Here is a 19472-nt window from a genome sequence, read left to right on the forward strand (position 1 = left end):
ACATATGCCCTGGAGAACTCCCTCCCAGCCATGCGCCCCCCCCACCAATAACATCCCACACCAGTAGTCTTCCCCTGCCACCATCAAACCCCTCTGTGGTCCAAAACCTCCCTGAAAATGAAGCCCAATATATTGCCAGGTTCCATTAATAGTAAAATGGAATATAGTGATGGGTTTAAAGGTTAGATATAGAATACATACTAATTTAGGAAAATTAAAGTAAAAATAAATTGGGTATCAAAAATTTAAAAATGAAAAAGCTTTGTTTTTGATGTTTTGCCTTCCATCACTGCAATAAGTGTTGCCCTGTATGCACATTGGCAAGGCAACTTCTTCCATATCTTCCTCAGTGTGTATGTCTTTTCTTTTTCTTTTTTCCCCTAATTATTCAGCTTGTCTTCACAAAAATTTTAGACCACAGTAATTCATATATACAATATATGGTACTCCCACATATTCAACATCAGACACTTTGTCCTTTCCCCAGCAATAATCTTTTTACATGTTCATACTATATTTACTGCAACTGATGTGTAGATATTGAGACAATAGTTTTCAAACAAGGTTATACTTGGGTTTACATTGCGGTTTATTTTTTAGACTGTACAATTTCCTAAATTTTTAGTTATCTTAGGTTTTACATTATGATTTACATTTTAGCCTATAGGCCCCTATACATTTTTAGTGTAATTTAACATGTCCTATATCCATCCTTGCATAATCTTGTGGAACACTTTCATTGCCCCACAATTACACTGATTCCACCTATTCAATACCTCTTTCCCCCTCCCCTCAGGGCCCACAGTGACAATCACTCTTCATTGCTTGAAGGGACATGTTCAGAGATACTTGCAACAATGTTGAGGGCTTGACATGCTCCACTGCCCTAAGGCATTGGGAGCCACCATTTCTCTTGAGAGACACAATTCCCTCTATTTGAGAATGTCAGCCCTCCCCTGGATGTGGGTATACCTTCACTCTCATTGTATGGGTCTCCCTCCAATGATATAACCCACTATGACAAAATGAGCACTCGCACACTCCCTAGAAGCCTGTCCTGCCATCAGATTATCCCCTTTAATCATCTTAAACAGGTAGCCTTCCTTATTATATTTTTGAAAAAGTTTTCTCAACATTATACTCTTAACCACATAACTGACAATCTCCTATGTTCATATGTTCTCCCACCCTCCCCCCAATTTCTTATATTATCCATCCTCCCATCGTTAGCCCCCTCAAGCCCACAAAGCCCCACCCAAAGGTATCCCTATGCCTCCTTTTTATCCCTTCCCTGTGCAAATATTTATCATAGATTTCACCCAGGTAGGTGTCACCTCACAACCTTCCTCTACCCCCCAAATTCCTTTAAGTCTATCATCCAGTCACTAGCTTTCTGAGGCAGCTTGGTTTACTTATTTCATACCATTGAGGTCATGTAGTATTTGTCCTTCAATGCCTGGGTTGCTTCACTCATTATAAAGTTCTGAAGATTCCTCCATGTTATCACATGTGTTTGTAGTGTATTCGTTCTTAAAGCTGAGTAGTATTCCATTGTATGTATATACCACATTTTATTTATCCATTCATCTGTTGATGGTCATTTGTGTTGATTCCAGCTTTTGGCAATATTGAACAATGCTGCTATGAACACTGGTGTGCATATATCTGTTTGTGTCTTTGTTTTCAGTTCTACTGGGTAAATACCCAGCAGTGGAATTTTGGGTCATATGGCAAATCTATAGCTAGTTTTTTTGAGAAACCACCAAACTGTCCTCCAGAATGGCTGGATCCTTCTGTATTCCCACCAGCAGTGGATGAGTGTTCCCATTCCTCCACATCCTCTCCAGCACTTGTAGTCTTCTGTTTTTTTCATAGCTGCCGTCTTATGGGAGTAAAGATGGTCTCTCATTGTAGTTTTGATTTGCATTTCCCTAATAGCTAGAGATTTGGAGCATTTTTTCATGTGGTTTTTAGCCATTTGTATTTCTTCTTTGGAGAAGTGTCTGTTTAAATCTTTTTCCGATATTTAAAATGGGTTGTTTGTCTTTTTATTTTCAAGATATAGGAGTTCTTTATATATGCAGGATATAAGTCTCCTATCAGATATATGGTTACCAAATATTTTCTCCCATTGTGTAGGTGCTGTTTTCACTTTCGTGACAAACTCCTTTGAGGTGCAGAAGGCTTTAATTTTGAGGAAATCCCATTTATCTATTTGTTCTTTTGCTGCTTGTGCTTTGGGTATGAAGTTCATGAAGACATTTCCTATTAAGAAGGTCTGGTAGATGCTACCCTACATTGCTTTCCAAAGTGTTTATGGTCTTAGCTGTTATATTTAGGTCTTTGATCCATCTTGACTTGATTTTTGTGTAAGACGTGAGTTGGTAATCCTCTTTCATTCTTTTACATATGGATATCCAGTTGTCCAGGTACCATTTGTTGAAAAGGCCATTCTCTCCCAGTTGAGAGGGTTTGGTGGCCTTATCGAATATTATATGACTGTATATATGAGGATCTATAACAGAATTCTCAATTCGGTTCCATTGGTCAGTGTGTCTATCCTTGTGCCAGTACCATGCTGTTTTCACCACTGTAGCTTTGTAGTATGATTTGAAGTCAGGTAGTGTGATTCCTCCAATTTCACTTTTCTTTTTCAATATGTCTTTGGCTATTCGGGGACTCTTTCCTTTCCAAATAAATTTCATAGCTAGTTTTTCTAGTTCATTAAAGAATGCTGTGTTGATTTTTATTGGGATTGCATTAAATGTGTAGTTCAGTTTTGATAGGATAGACACCTTAATAATAATTAGTCTTCCTATCCATGAACATGGAATATTTTTCCATTTATTTAAGTCTTTGATTTCCTTGAACAGTGTTGTGTAGTTTTCTGTGTATAAGTTTTTTTATATCTTTAGTTAAATTTATTCCTAGATATTTGATTTTTCAATTTACTATTGTAAATGGTATTTGTTTCTTGATTTCCTCCTGAGATTGCTCATTATTGGTGTACAGAAATGCTACTGATTTTTGTGCATTGATCTTATAACCTGTGACTGTACTGAACTCATTTATGAGTTCTAGAAGCTTTCTTTTAGATTTCTCAGGGTTTTCTATGTATAGGATCATGTCATCTGCAAATATAATGAGATTTCGACTTCTTCCTTTCCAATTTGGGTGCCTTTTGTATCTGGTTCTTGCCTCAGTGCTTGAGCAAGTACTTCTAAGACAGTGTTAAATAGAAGGGGTAATAGTGGGCATCCTTGTCTTGTTCCTGATCTTAAAGGGAAAGAATTTAGGATTTCACCATTGTAAATGATGTTGGCTGTGGGTTTTTCATATATACCCTTTATCATGTTCATAAAATTTCCTTATATTCCGATCCTTTGCAGTGTTTTTATCAAGAAAGGGTGCTGTGTTTTGTCAAATACTTTTTCTGCATCTATAGGTATGATCATGTGATTTTTTTCCCTTCAGTCTGTTTATATGGTGTATTACATTGATCGATTTTCTTATGTTAGACCACCCTTGCATACCACTTGTTCATGGTGTACAATTTGCTTAATGTGTTGTTGAATACTATTAGCAAGTATTTTGTTGAGGATTTTTGCATCTAGGTTCATTAGAGAAATTGGTCTGTAATTTTCCTTTCTTGTGGTGTCTTTGGTACTAGGGTAATGTTGGCATCATAGAATGAGTTAGGCAATGTTCTTTCTATTTTGATTTTCTGGAAGAGTTTCAGCAAGATTGGCGTTAGTTCTCTCTGGAATGTTTTGTAGAATTCACCCGTGAAGCCGTCTGATCCAGGGCTCTTCTTAGTTGGGAGGTTTTTAATGACTGATTCTCTCTCTTGTGATTGATTTGTTGAGATCGTCAGTTTCTTCTTTCATCAACATAGGCTGCTTATGTGTTTCTAGGAATTTGTCCTCTAAATTGTCCTTCTTGTTGGAATATCGTTTTTCAAAGTATCCTCTTATGATAGTCTTTATTTCTGTGGGATAGTGGTGATATCTCCTTTCTCATTTCTTATTTTGTGTATTTGCATCTTCTCTCTTTTTTTCTTTGTTAGTCTAGCTAAGGGTTTGTCAATTGTATTGATTTTTTCAAAGAACCAGCTCTTGGTTTTGTTTATCTTTTCAAGTGCTTTCTTATTTTCTATTTCATTTAGTTCTCTTATCTTTGTTCTTTCTTTCTTCCTTCTTCCTTTGGGGTTACTTTGTTGTTTTTTTACTAAGTCCTCCAAGTGTGCAGTTAGTTCTTCAAGTTTAGCTCTTCTTTTTTGATGTATGAATTTATGGCTATAAATTTCCCTCTCAGTACTGCTTTTGCTGTATCCCATAAGTTTTGGTATGTTGTGTTGTCACTTTCATTAGTTTCAAGGTAGTTATTAATTTCTTTTGAGATTTCCTCCTTGACTCACTGTTTTTCTAAGAGTGTGCTGTTTAATTTCCATATCTTGTTGCGAAATCTGGGCTTCTGGCCCTTGAAGATTTCCAGCTTCACTCCACTGTGGTCAGAGAAATTATTTTGTATGATTTCAATCTTTCTGAATTCATTGAGACTTTCTTTGTGGCCTAGCATATGGTCTGTCTTGGAGAATGATCCATGTGCACTTGGGAAAAATGTTTGTCTTGCTGTATTTGGGTGTAATGTTCTGTATATGTCTTTTAGGTCCAGCTCCTCTAATATACTGTTCAAAGTTTTTGTTTCTTTATTGATTCTCTTTTGAGATGTTCTGTCTAAAGTTGATAGTGGTGTATTAAAGTCCCCTACTATAATTGTAGATGCATCTATTCTTTCACTTAGTTGTTCCAGTGTTTGCCTCACTTATTTGGAGGCGTCCTTGTTAGGAGCATAAATGTTTATGATTGTTTGTTCTTCTTGAAAGATTATCCCTTTTACTAATATGTAGTATCCATCTTTGTCTCTCACAATTGTTTTGCATTTAAAGTCTATTTTGTCTGATATTAATATTGCTACTCCTGCCCTTTTTTGGTTATTGTTTGCTTGTAAGATTGTTTTCCAGCCATTCACTTTCAGCCTTCTTGAATTCCTGGGTCTAAGATGAGTTTCTTGTAGACAACATATAGATGGGTCATATTTGCTTATCCAATGTTCCAATCTGTGTCTCATGGAGCCTCCCTTGTATTTGATGGTTCTCTTTTCTCTTGCTGCTTTTAGTATTTTCTCTTTGTCTTGTGCATTGGATAATTTGACAAGTATATGTCTTGGGGTAGGCCTCTTGGGATTTATGCTGTTTGGGATGTGTTATGCTTCGTGGACATGTACATCCATCTCCCTCAGTAGGTTTGGGAAGTTCTCAGCCATTATTTCCTGTAATGCCTGTAATGCATATGTTTGTGCGTTTTGCATTGTCATTCAGGTCCCTAAGTCCCTGCTGGATTTTTTCTATCTTTTTATCAATTAATTCTACTATCTGTTTGATTTCAGTTATACTGTCTTCCACATCACTAATTCTTTCCTCTGCCTCTTCAAATCTGCTGTTATTTGCTGAAAGTGTAGTTTGATTTCTTGGATTCTGCTATTGATCCCCATCATCTCCGTGATCTTTTTGTGCATGATCCCAATTTCTTCTGTATGCTCTCCAAGTGTTTTCTGAATATGCTTAATCTCTTCCTTCACTTCATTGAATCCATGACACATGTTTTGAGAGCTTTAATTACTTGTTCAGTGTTCCACTTCTCTTTCTGGTTTTTAGTTTGTTCATTGTATTAGGCCATGTTTTCCTGATTATTGATATGGTCTGTAGTTTTTTGTTGCTGTCTGGTCATCATTTTATCTTGTTGGGTTTATTCTGTTGATTATCTTCTTATTCTAGCCTTGGGGTTTAATTAGTTGTTTTTGTGTGTGTGTTAAGGCTTCTCTTTGTCAGTTTTTTCTTCTTATTCTATTTCCTTGTTGTTGGCTAAGTTCTCTCAAAGGAAAATATTAGGTCCAGAGAAAGCAAAAGAGGTAAGGAAAGAAAAATATAATAATAGTATTGATAGTGAGTGTTAGCAGAAGAACCATGTGAGATCTGGGAAAATGTATATAGAACTCATGGAAGCTGTGTATAGTTACAGCCCTAAAAAAGTGGAGTATGTATAATAAGATATTAAACTGAATATTGGGAGGAATATACTATGAATTAAAAGGTCAGTGTGGTCAAGAGAGAGGGAAAAAGAAAAGAGAGGACAATAATATAAAGAGTGAATAAATGACAAAACAGATTGGAGGTATTAGAGATAAAAAGTTAGAAATATTGGGGGCTAAGCAGAGAGAAGTGGAATGTAAGAGGAACAATAAATGATGGAGCTGAGAATGATGTAAAGGAAAGGGGATAGCATTGGTAGTTAAATTCAATACACACAGAAAAGAGAAAATTGAGGATGGGGAAGCACAACAAATAAATGTTGCCTGCAGCACTAATATTAAAAAAAGGGAAAAAGAGAAAAAAAGAGAGAAGGGAGAAAAAAGAAAAAAAAAAAAGGTGGTTGGGGGGGTGATAAAGAGGAAGAAAAAACAAGGAAACAGACCAACAAAAAAGACCACATAAGGCCCCAGGCAAAGAATCCTTTTTGCAATGGAATAAGCTGCTTTGGAGGCTGACCTTCACCCTTTCTCCCTTCCTCACTTTTTTCTGTCCCAAGACAGCAGAAGGCAGTGTGAGGGCTCCTGTAGGATATTCAAATGGGTCCCTGGTGAACCAACTCACCTGAGAAAATAATGACTCTTAATTTCTTGAGAGAGTACCCACCCCTGTCCAGGAACTCTAAATATGCTATTGGAAGCCTGTAAAGCACGTCCTACTGTCCCCCTCCCTTAGATGTGCTACAAGGGGGCTGGCTAATTTTCTGACTCCACCTTCTCCCAGACCAAGTTTCCTATCCTAGGGCGTTTAGGTAAATTGGGCTCTCTCATCAGATTTGCCTCTTCTCTATTCCTAGGCTCTCCCCAAGTCAGCTAATATCTCCTCCAAACTCAATAAAAAGGGGGGCCCAGAAAATTTAACCTGCACTCCTTGGCCCCTGTGCACCTCCCACCTAAACTCTCCCACTTCCGGAGTTAGTCCGTGTCTGGAGGGGTAGGGCAATGCTGGATTTCCGGGAGTGCTGGCCTTGGGAAACAGAGGCCCAGGAGAATGTGGACTCGGGGTATTTAGCGTGGGCCGTGGGTGTCCAGGGGACACAGGCTTGGGATTCACACATTTGGGGGATGCAGGGCTTGGAAACTGCCCCACGACCAGCAGTTCTCAGTGGACGCCCTGGCTCTTAGCCCTAGGGGGGAAGGGATTTACCTTCCCACGGCTTCTGCGTTCAGTGTTAGAAACCCACAGTTCTACCGTGAGCAAACACCAATTCTGCAGTCACTCCATATCGATGTCCGGACACCTCCTGCCCTGCAGGTTCCCGAAATAGCCTGTTCCAGTAGGACTCCGTCACCACACAGCCGGTCTTTTGTAAGAGAGATGACAACTGTGTACTTACTCAGATGCCATCTTGCCCCACCTCCAAAGACCTCGATCTGATTCTTTTTAATATGCTCACAAAGTTATGCAGTCATACCACAGTCAATTTCAGAACATTTTCATCACTTCAAAAAGAAACCCTGTAATCATTAGCAGTCACTTCCCAGCCTAAACAATCACTAATCTACTGGTTTTATGGATTTGCCTATTCTGGACATTTCATATCAGTGGAGTCATACAATAATATATAGTATTTTGTGTCTGGCTTTCTTGATTTAGTACAATATTTTCAAGGTACATCCGTGTTGTAGCATTTATCAGTACTCCATTCAATTTTATTCCTATGTAATATTCCATTGTATAGATAATAGCATATTTTATTTATCCATTAATTTGTTGATGGACATATGGGTGGTTTGGGTTGTTACCACTCTGCCTATTATAAGTAAAGCAGCTATGAACATTCATATACAAGTTTTGTTTTGTTTCCCCCCCTTTAGGTACCAGGGCCAGGGATTGAACTAGGACCTTAGATTGAACTGGGACCTCATATGTGGGAAGCTGGTGCTCAACCACTGAGCCACATTGGCTCCCCTGTGTTGAGTTGAAGTTTTTTCTAAATGCTTTTTTATTTTGTTATTTATGATTTATTTGTATGTATGTGTGTTTGTGTGTGTGTGTATATGTGTGTGTATGGCCCCTACCATTGATGACTCCCTCGTCTGTCTATTCATCTTATTTAGGGGCACCAGGAAATGAACCTTGGACCTCCTATGTGGGAGGCACTTGAGCCACTTCCGCTCCCTGCTTGTTGCAGCATCTGCTGGTAGTGGCATCTGCTTGTTGCAGTGTCTACTGGTTTCAATGTCTACTGGTTGCAGCGTCTGCTCATCTTCTTTAGAAAGCACTGGGAAATGAACTTGGGATGTCTCATGGGGGAGGTGGGTACCCAGTTGCTTGACCCACATTGGCTCCCTGAGTTGGTTTTTTTGTTTTGCCTTTTTTTTTTTTTTTTTTTAGGAGGTACTAGGAACTGAACCCAGGACCTCCCATGTGGGAAACAGGTGCTCAACTGCTTGAGCCAAATCTGCTCTCTTGTGTACAAGTTTCTGTGTGGATATGTGTTTTCAGTTATTTTGGGTATTTATCCAAGAGCAGAACTGCTGGGTTATATGGTGACTGTAGGTTAATTTTTTGAAGAACTGCCAAGCTGTTTTCTAAAGTAGCTGCACATCCTGGTAGGTTTGAAATGGTATCTTATTAAGTGTTGGTGTGTTAGGCATCTTTCTTGTGCTTATTGTTGCTTTGTTATCTTCTTTGGTGCCTTTTAAAATATATATATATACTTTTTTAAAAAAGTACTTAGATTACGTAACTGTTACAATAAAAATATATGGGCTTTGGAGCCTTTTGATCTTTAAAAAAATAAAAATCTGAATGTATTAGTTCCCTAGATAAAACCTTCTAGTGGTTCCCTTATCCTGGAACATTCTTCTCTTCTGTTCTGCCTGGGCATCACTGATTTATTTAATTCTTTGGGCCTCAGCTTAGATGTAATTTCCTTCAGGAAACCTTGCCTGACCCACTGCCCATCACCCCATTACTGTCACTTAAACTGGGATTGTTTATTTGTACTTCCTTCTATATAGCCAGGTAGTAAATTTATTCACCAGTGATTGTGTAAGGCTGAATGACTGAAAAATTGGAATGAGTGTGGTTTTTTTTTTTACATTTAAAGTTTTATTTATTACTTTTTAATTTTGCCTTGAGGTTTTAAAAGATCTGAAGGTATTTCATGACTTTTGTGCATATTTTGCTTTCACTCTTGTTTTTACAGATGATGCTAGGATAGGATCATATAGAGAGCCATTTTGCTGTTCTGGGCATAGAGTGCCCCAGAGCTGCTGGTGGCTTAGGTCCTGTGAAACCTGTGCTTGCTTTTCACTTCTTCTGGTTGAGGGTGGATGTAGAAAATGAAGATGCAGCCTGCCCTGAGGGTGATTTTTGACCTGGCGGAGGCAGAGATAAGGGAAACTGAAGAACCACAGAACTGACAAGAAGCTTGGGTGTTTTGAGTGGAAACTGCCTCCTAGGACTGGTACAGCACAAATGATGACAGAGGTCTGTTTGACCTTGAGTTATCTTTTTGCATGGGAATAAATATTCGGTTATCTGGTGCCCTAGTTCTGCCTTTAGTTCTAGAACTATGGGCCAGACGTTCATTTTTAATGCTGTATGGAAAATCTGATCACGGGTTTAGATTTTTTTCCTTCTAAGTTTCCTTCTTTTTTTTTTTATTTTTATTTTAAAGATTTATTTATTTTTATTTATTTCTCTCCCCTTTCTCCCCCCCAGTTGTCTGCTCTCTGTGTCCATTCCCTGCCTGTTCTTCGGTGAATGCTTCTATCCTTATCAGTGGCACAGGGAACCTGTGTTTCCTTTTGTTGCGTCATCTTGTTGTGTCAGCTCTCCGTGTGTGCGGCTCCATTCTCAGTCATGCTGCACTTTCTTTCGCGCTGGGTGGCTCTCCTTATAGGGCGCACTCCTTGCGCATGGGGCTCCCCTACGCAGGGGATACCCCTGCATGGCAGGGCACTTCTTGCGTGCATCAGCACTGCGCGGGCCCCTCATGTGGTAGGTGGACACCCTACATTGGGCCAAGTCTGCTTCCCTTCCTTCTAAGAAAGGACCTCTTCTTTCTGAACTGTAAGTGGATCACACCATTGGCTTTCCGCGTTGTGCAAAACAATTAAAACAGATCTATTTATTTCTATGATTGTGACCTTACTGAGGTAAATATTACCATTCTCCATCAGGATATCTGGAAGTAGTCTTCTATTTTCATTTTTGTTCTCCAAATCTGCTGCAAATTGCTGACAGGAAATTTTAAAGACTCAAATGTTTCCTTTTCTCAACTTACTAGGTGCTGAATTCTTTGACTCTTATATGTCTAGATTCTTTTATAAGAGAAGTTGTGAGTTTACAGAACAGTCATGTATAGAATACAGGACTCCCATATACCACCTCACCACTAACACCTTGCATTGGTGTGCCATGTTTGTTATAATTAATAACACATTTTTATAATTGTACTATTAATTAAAGTCCATGGGTTCACTTAGGGTTCACTGTTTGTGTACTTTAGTTCATGGATTTAAAAACTTTTTTAAATTTTTTTTTAAGATTTTATTTATTTCTCTTCCCTTCCCCCTGATGTCTGCTCTGTGTCCATTTAAGTGTGTGTTCTTCTGCGTCCACTTGCATTCTGGGAAACTGTGTTGCTTTTTTTTTGTTGTTGTTGTTGCTGCATCATCTTGCTACATCAGCTCTCCGTGTGTGCAGTGCCACTTCTGGGTGGGCTGTGCTTTTTTTTGCGTGGGGTGGCTCTCCTTACAGGGCACACTCCTTGCATGTGGGGCACCCCCACACGGGGGATACCCCTGGGTGGCGTGGCACTCCTTGTGCTCAGGTAGCACTGTGCGTGGGCCAGCTCACCACATGGGTCAGGAGGCCCTGGGTATTGAACCCTGGACCCTCCATATGGCAGGTGGACACTCTTATCAGTTGAACCACAACTGCTTCCCTTAAAAAAATTTATTCTACCATATAATACAGTCTTAATACTTTCACTTTTAATCATATTCAGATACATTTTTTAGTGCTGCTTTCATACATATTTTTCTGTGCTGCTAATTGCATTCACAATGTTATGTTACCACCATCATTACAAATCCATGCCTAGATTTTTGCTGATTGTAGAGCTGTGATAAATGTTTTCATTTTTTCTTCCTTGCCCAAGGGTGTAGCTTTACTGTGGAGGGTAAATAATTTTCCATGACCCCCTGTTGTTCAGGCATTTTTAAACTCCTAGTCTTCATTTACTTGGCTTAGTTTCTCCCTAAGCCATGCCTCTAGGGCCTTGCTATAAGAGGGAAAGAAGAGTTAATCTATGAGAGAGACATCTGAATGTTTGGAAAACAGGTTTTGGGTAAATGAGGAGGGTGTTTTAAACAGAGTAGTCATCATGACTCATTTAGTGCATTTTCAGAATATAGCCCTTTTGAGGCTTTTTCATCCCAAAGTACCAAAACTGAGGCCTCATGTGGAGATGATTCCTGGCCTCAGTGCATGGTAGGATTGATGCTGCTTGGCATAGCTGACCAGTGCTACCTTTTTTCCAGTCTTCAAGTAAAATAAGCACTTTTCCTGGCTATTCTAGAAACCAAATAAAAAATTTTAAAGAGCTAGTTCCATGGGAATTACAGGTCCTCACAGATTTGTAGTATGTTTTTAAAAAAATTAAGTAAACGAGTATAAGCCATTTTGCTAAAAAGCTTGTTTTACACCCAGAAAGCTGATTTTGAATTTTTCATTCATTTATCAGATATTTGAATACAGTACCATATGTACTATATTCTTACCAGAATCTTTGGGAGACTTAGAGATGAATCAGATCTTGATCCTACTCCTAAGGAGCTTGTCCCCTAGCAGTGGCTATTCTTCTTGGTACATAAAGAATTGAAATCAGGAACTTGAACAGCTATTTGTGCACCAGTGCTCATAGCACTATTATTCACAATAGCCAAAAGGTGGAAGCAAAGCGAATGTCCTTTGATGGGTGAATGGATAAAATGTGATGTATACATACAAACAGTGGAATATTATAGCTAGCCACATAAAGGCTTGAAGTTCTGATGCATCCTACAGCAGGATGAATCTTGAAGACATCATGTTGAGTGAAAGAAGCCAGACTCAAAAAGACAAATATTGTATGATCTCATTTATATGTAATACCTACAATAAGTAAATTCATAGAGATAGAAAGTAGAATACAGGTTACCAGAGGAATAGGGAAGAGTGAGAGGAATGGAGAGCTGTTGCTTAATAGGTGCAGAATTTCTTTTTGAGGTGATGAAAAAGTTTGGAAAATGGATGTTGGCCATGATAGCCATGTGAATTAATTAATACCACTGAATTTTACACTGGAAAGTGGTTAAATGGGAAATTTTGAGTTGTTCATATGTGACTAGAATAAAGTTTAAAAAAAAAAGTATGAACACTAGCGTAGAAAGATTTGAATCCTTGTTCAGGCCTTCCTACTTGCCTGTCCCGTGACCTCTGGTCCTCCACACTGTGGCCCCTGCTAATCTCCACATCTTGAGAATTGTCTCACACTGGCATCATTTGCTCTCTAAATCGGGTTCTTAACCTTTTTGTTCCACTGACCCCTTTGCCAGTCAGGTGAAAACCATGGACCCCTTACTAAGTCCACACAGTACTGTGTATTATTCAATAAATACATCATACCCACACCAACATGTCCCCCAGGAATAGTGGTTTTTTGAATTTCAGTTCAATCTCATGGACCCCTTGTTAAAAACCCCTGCTCTAAATACAGCATAACAAAGCTTTTCTACTGATAAGGATCTTTTCATTCAACATTTTGTTCCCCATCTTATCCAAGGCTGACATTTCTGGTTTGTGGTGACGATATAAATGGTTATAGATGATATATAAATGATTGTCCAGCTGTTATAGGATTGGGTCTAAATGTTTGAGGGTATTTTAAGTTATTTCTCAGAGAATTGCTCCTTTTCCTTATTAGGGAAATGTGGCCTTGATTAAAAAAGAGTTACAGGAAAGCGGACTTGGCTCAATGGATAGGGCGTCCGCCTATCACGTGGGAGGTCCGCGGTTCATACCCAGGGCCTCCTGACCTGTGTGGAGCTGGCCCATGCGCAGTGCTGATGCACGCAGGGAGTGCTGTGCCATGCAGGGGTGTCCCCCGCATAGGGGAGCCCCATGCGCAAGGAGTGCGCCCTGTAAGGAGAGCCGCCCAGTGCGAAAGAAAGTCCAACCTGCCCAGGAGTGGCGCTGCACACACGGAGAGCTGATGCAGCAAGATGACGCAACAAAAAGAGACATATTCCTGGGCTGCTGACAAGAATAGAAGCCGACACAGAAGAACAGGCAGCGAATGGACACAGAGGGCAGACAACTGGGGGTTGGGGGGAATGGGAGAGAAAAAACAAAACTTAAAAAAAAAAAAAAGTTACACAATGTATAATTCGTAAACTGATCATAAGTAAGTATCTTATATATAGTAAGAGTATCATACATGTATTAGCAGGAAGATTGTGCCTCACATTTAAATTTTGTAGTGTTTTAAGTTCTGTATGACTGTCTTGCAGTTGAGCCTGGTGGAATTATATTGCATACAAGTAGCAGGCTAACCAGTTCTCCAAAAGGAATAATAAAGATTTTGCAGTCTCCATTCAATTTTTTAAACATTTATTTTTTATTTATTATCCCCCAGTTGTCTACTGTCTGTGTGACCATTCTCTCTGTGCTTTTCTGTGACCACTTCTATCCTTATCAGCGGCACCGGGAATCTCTGTTTCTTTTTTGTTGCATCATCTTGTTGTGTCAGCTCTCCATGTTTGCGATGCCATTCTTGGGCAGTCTGCGCTTTCTTTCGCTCTGGGTGGCTTTCCTTATGGGGTGCACTCCTTGCATGTGGGGCTCCCCTACGCGGGGGATACCCTTGCGTGGCACGGCACTCCTTGTGCGCATCAGCACTGCACATGGGCCAGCTCCACATGGGTCAAGGAGGCCTAGAGTTTGAACTGTGGACCTCCCATGTGGTAGGCAGATGCCCTATCCATGGGCCAAGTCCGCTTCCCTCCATTCTATTTTTGCTTTTGTTATCTTAGGAAAAATTTGCTTTGAAAATTTTCAACACTCTTGCAACTGCAAAATTCTTTCATTCCTCTTTTAGAAAACAATATGAGTTGTTAGAGTCTGTACAAACAAAGGCATAAGGTGCCTTGGCTTGTTTCATTTGTGAGCTTTTGGTCTTTCCATTGTAATTGTTGGATATATTCTTTTTTTTTTGAGGTACTAGGGCTCAGGATTGAACCCAGGAGCTCGTATGTGGGAAGGTAGTTCTCAACCACTGAGCCATATCAGCTCCCCCGAGATGTTTTTTTCGTTTGTTTACTTTTTGTTTTTTGTTTTTTAGGAGGCCCTGAGAACCCAACCTGGGACCTCCCATGAGGGAAGCAGGTGCTCAACTGCTTGAGCCACACCTGCTCCCCTATTCTTCATCTTTGCCATTTGAAGGGATGATGTTTCTTTCCATGTTACATCTGATGAATTCTAAAGTGAGAGCCTGCTTTAATAGTTTTCTAACATAACAGGATTCTGTATTTAAATTAATGTGTCAGAGGAAATAATTGACAGTAAAATACTAATTTTTCATTTTTCTGAAGGAAAAATATAACTTTTCTGTATCTTAATAGTTCTACTTCCTTTCTTTGATGATCTCTTCTACATTTCTTCCTAGACAGTACCTCAGATATTGAGGTGAGAGAATAAGCCCATATTGTGTCCATATAGGGAATTTGAATGTTCATCATCTTTATGATGGAGAAGCTGTCTTTGGTGAACAGGTAGAATGTTTGTTATTTTGGTTGAATTAATACTTTAGAATGAAAAAAAGGCTGAGAACAATTAAGTAAAATATATTAGAGATATATATTCTATCAGTTCTCTCTCTCTCTTTTTTTTTTAAAGGTCTATCTATCTATCTACCTATCTATCTACCTATCTCTCTCCCCTTCTCCCGCCCGCCCCAATTGTCTGCTCTGTGTCTATTTGCTGCGTGTTCTTTGTCTGCTTCTGTTGCTGTCAGCGGCACGGGAATCTGTGTTTCTTTTTGTTGCATCATCTTGTTGCATCAGCTCTCCGTGTGTGTGGCACCATTCCTGGGCAGGCTGCACTCTCTTTTGCGCTGGGCGGCTCTCCTTATGGGGTGTACTCCTTGCGTGTGGGGCTCCCCTACGTGGGGACAGCCCTGCGTGGCATGACACTCCTTGCGTGCATCAGCACTGCGCATGGGCCAGCTCCACATGGGTCAAGGAGGCCTGGGGTTTGAATCGCGGACCTCCCACGTGGTAGGCGGATGCCCTAACCACTGGGCCAAGTCTGCTTCCCTCTATCAGTTCTCTTAACCCACCTACAAAGTTTGATCAGCTGTGGGGAGAGTTGAAAAAAATAAGAATACATAAACCAGGAACAATGAAATGATACTGTTTTCCTTCTCATTGTCTTACATTTGGTCCTCTGGTAAGAGTATGGAGAAATCTATAAATTCGTGGTCTCTTTTGACTGAGCGTCACATTTAGTATTAGATTAATGATGTAGAAGAGAATTTGGTTTTGGAAAGCCCTATAATTCATTCACTTTGATGTAGGTAGAGGATGAGAGCTGCCAGTGGTATTTCTTCAGTGTTAACTTTGGAAAAAAATGATTATTTAGTGATGAAGAAATGGAGCAATAACTTGTTAACTAGGGTAAGTTTATTTGGGACAGGGGTTATTAGACATAAATTTTAACAGGAATAGGGAAATGTTTACTTAGTGACATTTGCCAGTTTTTGATACTTTTTTTGTTTTTGTGTACATTTTTTGTATTGAATGGTAAGTAGCTTCATTACTTTTCACCTTTATTAATGGCATTGGAAGCAGTGAAAAATAATAAGTGCCCTCCTAATGAGGGAATAATTTTCAAAGTTTTAAGCCTGCTAAAACTAAAGAGATTATTTTCAGTGCTATAATAATATAATAGCACATTTTCCTCCTATTATTAAAGTGATCCTGATCTTCAAAGAGAACTTTCAAAAAGATACACTAAATCAACAAAGCAGACTAATATTTTAGAAAGAATATTACCAGTAATAAAAAGGACAGAATTATGGTAGTTTGATGCATTAATTTTAACAAATTTTTTTTTTGTATAAGTTGTGTATCAAGATGAGAAATGTTAAACAGAAATATGGTTTTCATTTTGATTGTGTTGGATTTATAGGGATTACTGTCTTAAGAAACAGAATCAAGGTTTAGGTTTTTTTTGTTTAAGAGAGTATGGATGAAGTCAATTTTCTATGGCAGTAGAACAAAAATCTATTTACTGAATATGATTCAAAGCAATTTAATAAAAAATGTAGTAATATAAGTATAGCAGACTAGGCAGTAGTTATTTTAGTTATACATCGTCTGCTGCCTTCTTTTGATTAATAAATTGCCACAGATGATCTAATTCTGCTTCGTAAAGTAGTTGCTTATAAACGTTCTACTTGTTCTTTGTCCTATAGCTATTGTAAAATTGTTAATTTTGTTCTTTCATTTGCTTTCCCCTCCTTTACCTTGTTCCAGTGGTCTGCCAGAGATTTGGGGTTGTGCATTTTAGAAAGATTTATGTTATAAATCTTTTCTAAGGAAGTAGTCAATTTTTACTGATGTGTCTGCCTAGAAAATCTTCTTTACAACTCTGCAGGTTGTCAGTGAAATTGTCTGCTTTTTATTTTTACATTCCTATACCTACTCCACTTAACCACTTGGTGTATGTACCTTTCACTGTTGGCCTTACACAGCCTTTCCTTTTACCGAAGGCAGATTGCCTGAGGAGCCAACGAGGCTTAAGCTATATAGACTGTCCCTGAGACCCTTGGGAGGGCCTCTCACAATTTTAAGTAGTCTTTTTCCTTAGGAAGGGTCCTCCGCGTTGTAAAAACATCAGAACCTCAACCTTGCCCTTTATTAAATAGATAATATATATTGCTGTTAGAGGAGATGGAAAACAAAGGTAAATGTAGATTTTTAGCTTTGTGTTTTAAGTAAGAAGGGAATAGAATAGAATATTGAATGGGTTTGTGCTTGCAGTGTCAGATTTAATTTATCATGATAACCATCAGCAGTGCACCAGATGTTTTGACTGTATTTAGCTTCATATTAAATTAAGCCTAGCCAGTGACCTGCAAAGTCCATTAATACTGCTGCCAAAGGTAGCACTGATGACAGCTGCCTTTCATGTGTTACCACTGCTAACTGCTCTTTCCCTCCTGTCATATTTATTTTTTTAAAAAAAGATTTATTTAATTTATTTATTTCTCCCCACCCCCCTCGTTATTTGCATTTGCTGTGTCTATTTGTTGTGTGCTGGTCTTCTCTTTCTGGAAGGCACTGGGAACTGAACCCAGGACCTCCCATGTGGGAGATAGGTGCCTAATCACCTGAGCCCCCTCTGCTCCCTGCTTTGTTGTGTCTTTCATTGTGTTTCCTTGCTGTGGGTGTCTCTTGGTTGAGTCATCTCAGTGTGTCATCTTGTTGTATCAGCTTGCTGCACCAGCCTGTCACGCCAGCCCACTGTCTTGTTCGTCTTCTTCAGGAGGCACCGGGATCTGAACCTGGACCTCCCATGTGGTAGGTGGGAGTTTAGTTGCCTGAACCACATCTGCTTCCCCATATTTAGTCTTTGGAATTGCCAATGTAAAAGGTGAATCTTTGTATTGAGATGAAATTTGTCTTCTGAAAACCTGTGGTTCTGAATGAAAGAAGCTTGCATTTTTCTTTTCAGTCCGGTAGGTAGGCAGTTTTTATTTTTGGTTACTTATAAAGCAGTGGAAAGAATTCAAATAAATAAAATTAGTTAGAGATTTGTTTAGGCCTGACGCCTAGTGACAGGGTAGCTATTATATGAAAGTGGCAGTTTTTATATATGTGCAAAAACCAGAACCAAAACCAAAAAACCCAAATAACACACTTATGTACCCTTTAGAAGATAGTTCTATATCTGCTCCTAATCATGGGAAAACAATTAACTTATTGATATTGTCATATAAACACATTAAGATCTGAAAATCCTAGTATTTAGTTTTATTTACACATAGAAAGGCAAGTGTTAAAATCACTCAAAATCTTTATAAGGATTTAAATAAATACACTTTGACTTTTACTTGATTCCTACTTTATCAGCATAAACAGGGAATGCTTGGATTCTTTCCCCATGAATGAAGTTAAAACTGATCTGCAGTGTTCTCAGTGGGAGGATCATTAAGATGGCAGACCTTGCAGATCAAACAGTTTCTCCCCACACATGCTCTCTTTCCTAGAAAATCATTTTCATTTTTGAAATTAGACCTGTAAAGCATGTACTAACTCCAGAACAAATATCGTGAAAATTTTATCATAATGTTGCTTTTTAAAGTCCTAAATGTCTATTTAAAATGAAATTCTTTTGTATTAACCTCCTTTCATACGCTAGCTTACACTAGCCTGCAGAATTGCCTGATTTGACTTTCTAATGTAACTATAATGAATCTTCTGGGAAGCCAAATGATTGAACGCACGTCCTCTCCAACTCCATTGTAAAATATTCAGTCAGTACTGTCGATGTTGCTGATTAAAAATGAAAAAAACAACAACAACAAAATAAACTCCCCACAAAAGCGGTGGGGAATTGGAAGTGGGGAGAGAAAAATGAAAAAACAAAACAAAACAAAAAAAACCCAAACCAAACAAAAAACCTTCCTAAAATACATTAAGGCTTAAACCCAAACATATTCTCTTAGGGATTTCATCCTTTACTGACATCATGATGCGCAACGATACCTTGATTAAATATATTAAGGAACACCTTAATAAAAACATCAAGTTGGGTGGAGGTAAAGTTTGTGTTGTACAGCCAGAATTAGGGCATATGATTACATTAATTTAAAACACTTATTCCATAAAAACTCTTGGAAAAAAAAGTCCATTTGCACAAGCAGACAAATTACTGTGTATTTTATGCTTGAGTACCCAGCAGTGTTAAACATTTGCTCACTAATAAAAGCAGCACCTATGTAGGCCAGAGCCCAAATGTTTAATGACGTTCTGGCAAATGTGTGTCTGTTACAGACTTGGAGTCTTACAATAGCCAGAGAGTCAAGAGGAAAGCCCTCCATGGTATGTTGTAACTAGTTTATCCTATGTATTTATAACTGTACAGTGTATTGTATTTGGCTTATCTATGTGTAAGAAATTGAACACCAGAGTTTAATAATTAAGGATTTATTAGTTAAAACTTAATGTTGTAATAAGCCAGATGCTGCAGCATTGAAATAGTCATTTTCATTAGCAATTTTAAATGGAAGAGAATTGAATTTAAATTTGCAGTGTCTTGACTT

At 38.7% G+C, this 19472-nt stretch overlaps 1 protein-coding gene across 9 annotated transcripts in view; it reads left to right on the forward strand.

Moving 5' to 3' along the window:
• RERE (arginine-glutamic acid dipeptide repeats) overlaps window positions 1-19472 on the forward strand; it is a 517403-nt gene that overhangs the window by 52379 nt on the left and 445552 nt on the right. For 2 of the 9 annotated variants that reach the window (XM_058304472.2, XM_058304475.2), the window contains exon 2: window positions 19204-19251. The exons of the other annotated variants lie outside the window; for them this stretch is intronic. The gene's annotated coding sequence lies outside the window, so the exon portion shown is untranslated. The remainder of the gene's footprint in view (window positions 1-19203; window positions 19252-19472) is intronic. 9 annotated transcript variants of the gene reach the window in all.

This window comes from Dasypus novemcinctus, chromosome 9 (assembly GCF_030445035.2).
Source record: "Dasypus novemcinctus isolate mDasNov1 chromosome 9, mDasNov1.1.hap2, whole genome shotgun sequence".
In the NCBI taxonomy this organism is placed as follows: domain Eukaryota; kingdom Metazoa; phylum Chordata; class Mammalia; order Cingulata; family Dasypodidae; genus Dasypus; species Dasypus novemcinctus.